Source organism: Coregonus clupeaformis, chromosome 18 (assembly GCF_020615455.1).
Source record: "Coregonus clupeaformis isolate EN_2021a chromosome 18, ASM2061545v1, whole genome shotgun sequence".
Lineage (NCBI taxonomy): Eukaryota > Metazoa > Chordata > Actinopteri > Salmoniformes > Salmonidae > Coregonus > Coregonus clupeaformis.
The window spans coordinates 13,253,711-13,256,556 of record NC_059209.1 but is presented as its reverse complement, the minus strand read 5'-3'; positions in this window follow the sequence as shown (position 1 = coordinate 13,256,556).

Sequence of the window (2,846 nt, the reverse complement as noted above, 5' to 3'; positions counted from 1 at the left end):
TGGATAGGGGGATACTCCCTCTGCTGTTTCCTGAAGTCCACGTTCATCTCATTTGTTTTTTTTTAACGTTGAGTGAGGGTTTATTTTCCTGACACCACACTCCGAGAGCCCTCACCTCCTCCCTGTATGCTGTCTCGTTGTTGTTGGTAATCAAACCTACTACTGTTGTATCGTCTGCAAACTTGATGATTGAGTTGGAGGCGTGCATGGCTACGCAGAAATGGGTGAACAGGGAGTACAGGAGGGGGCTGAGCACACACCCTTGTGGGGCCCCAGTGTTGAGGATCAGCGAAGTGGAGATGTTGTTTCCTAACTTCACCAACTGGGCGCGGCCTGTCAGGAAGTCCAGGACCCAATTGCACAGGGCGGGGTTCAGACGCAGGGCCTCGAGCTTAATGATTAGCTTGGAGGGTACTATGGTGTTGAATGCTGAGCTATAGTCAATGAACAGCATTCTTACATAGGTTTGCCTCTTGTCCAGATGGGATAGGGCAGTGTGCAGTTTGATGGTGATTGCATAGTCTGTGGACCTATTGGGGCGGTAAGCAAATTGAAGTGGGTCTAGGGTGACAGGTAAGGTGGAGGTGATATGATCTTTGACTAGTCTCTCAATGCACTTCATGATGACAGAAGTGAGTGCTACGGGGCGATAGTCATTTAGTTCAGTTACCTTTGCATTCTTGAGTACAGGAACAATGATGGCCATCTTGAAGCATGTGGGGACAGCAGACTGGGATAGGGAGAGATTGAATATGTCCGTAAGCACACCAGCCAGCTGGTCTGCGCATGCTCTGAGGACGCGGCTAGGAATGCTGTTTGGGCCGGCAGCCTTGCGAGGGTTAACACGTTTAAATGTCTTCTCATGTCGGCCTCGGAGAAGGAGAGCCCACAGTCCTTGCTAGCTGGCCGCGTCGGTGGCACTGTGTTATCCTCAAAGTGGGCAAAGAACTTGTTTAGCTTGTCTGGCAGCAAGACGTCGGTGTCCGTGATGTGGCTGGTTTTCCTATTGTAGTCCGTGATTGTCTGTAAACCCTGCCACATACGTCTCGTGTTTGCGACTCCACTTAGTCTCTATTGACATTTTGCCTGTTTGATTGCCTTGCGGAGGGAACGACCACTGTGTTTGTATTCTGCCATATTCCCGTCACCTTGCCATGGTTAAATGCGGTGGTTCATGCTTTCAGTTTTTCGCGAATGCTGCCATCTATCCACGGTTTCTGGTTAGGGTAGGTTACTCTCCCATAAAGCCCAGATTGGTGAAGTGCTGTAGCGACTGTTGTCCTTCTGGCAGGTTCTCCCATCTCAGCCAAAGTACTCTGTAGTTCTGTCAGAGTGGTCATTGGGTTATTGGTCACCTCCCTGACCAAGGTCCTTCTTGCCTGTTTGGTCGGACGGACAGCTCTAGGCAGTCTGGGTATTTCCATATTTGGAGACCACTGTGTTAAATGCCTCATCACAATTCTATGTCGGAGATCTACGGACAGTTCCTTGGACTTCATGGTATATTTTCTGCTCTGACATGCAATGTCAACTGTGGGACCTCATATAGACAGGTGTGTTTCTTTCTAAATCATGTCCAAATCATTTAATTTGCCACAGGTGAAACTTTCTAAAAACATGTTTTCACTTTGTCATTATGGGGTATTGTGTGTAGATGGGTGAGTCAATTTTTTATTTATTTAATCCATTTTGAATTCAGGCTGTAATACAACAAAATGTGGAATGTCAAGGGGTATGAATACTTTCTGAAGACACTGTATATAATTGTGTGTATAGACAGTATGGACATGATATGAATAGAAGAGGTGTGTACAGCAGTAGTTATAGGATGTGCCTTGACTAGAATACAGTATATGCATATGAAGTGGGTAAAACAGTATGTGAACATAATTAAAGTGACCAGTGTTCAATGACTACATACATAGGGCAACAGTCTCTAAGGTGCAGGATAGAGTACCGGGTGGTAGCCGGCTAGTAACAGTGACTAAGTTCAGGGCAGGGTACTGGGCGGAGGCCGGCTAGTGGTGACTATTTAACCTGGAGATAAAAGCTGTTTTTCAGTCTCTCGGTCCCAGCTTTGATGCACCTGTACTTTATTCGCCTTCTAGATGGTAGCGGGGTGAACAGGCCGTGGCTCGGGTGGCTGAGATCCTTGATGATCTTTTTGGCCTTCCTGTGACATCGGGTGTTGTAGGTGTCCTGGTAGTTTGCCCCTGGTAATGCGTTGTGCAGACCGCACCACCCTCTGGAGAGCCCTGCGGTTGTGAACGGTGCAATTGCTGATACAGCCCAACAGGATGCTCTCAATGGTGCATCTGTATTAGTTCTTGAGGGCATTAGGGGCCAAGCTGAATTTCTTCAGCCTCCTGAGGTTGAAGAGAGGCTGTTACGCCTTCTTTATCACACAGTCTGTGTGGATGAACCCTTTCAGGTTGTCAGTAATGTTTGTTTACAGTGAATCTGTTTTAAGTTAGAATTAACTGCGACTTATTATTCTTAATGTACAGTAACTTTTATCAAACACACCTGTCCTGAGTCGGACTAAATAAAACCTGCACATACAGTGGGGGAAAAAAGTATTTAGTCAGCCACCAATTGTGCAAGTTCTCCCACTTAAAAAGATGAGAGAGGCCTGTAATTTTCATCATAGGTACACGTCAACTATGACAGTCAAATTGAGATTTTTTTTTCTCCAGAAAATCACATTGTAGGATTTTTAATGAATTTATTTGCAAATTATGGTGGAAAATAAGTATTTGGTCACCTACAAACAAGCAAGATTTCTGGCTCTCACAGACCTGTAACTTATTCTTTAAGAGGCTCCTCTGTCCTCCACTCGTTACCTG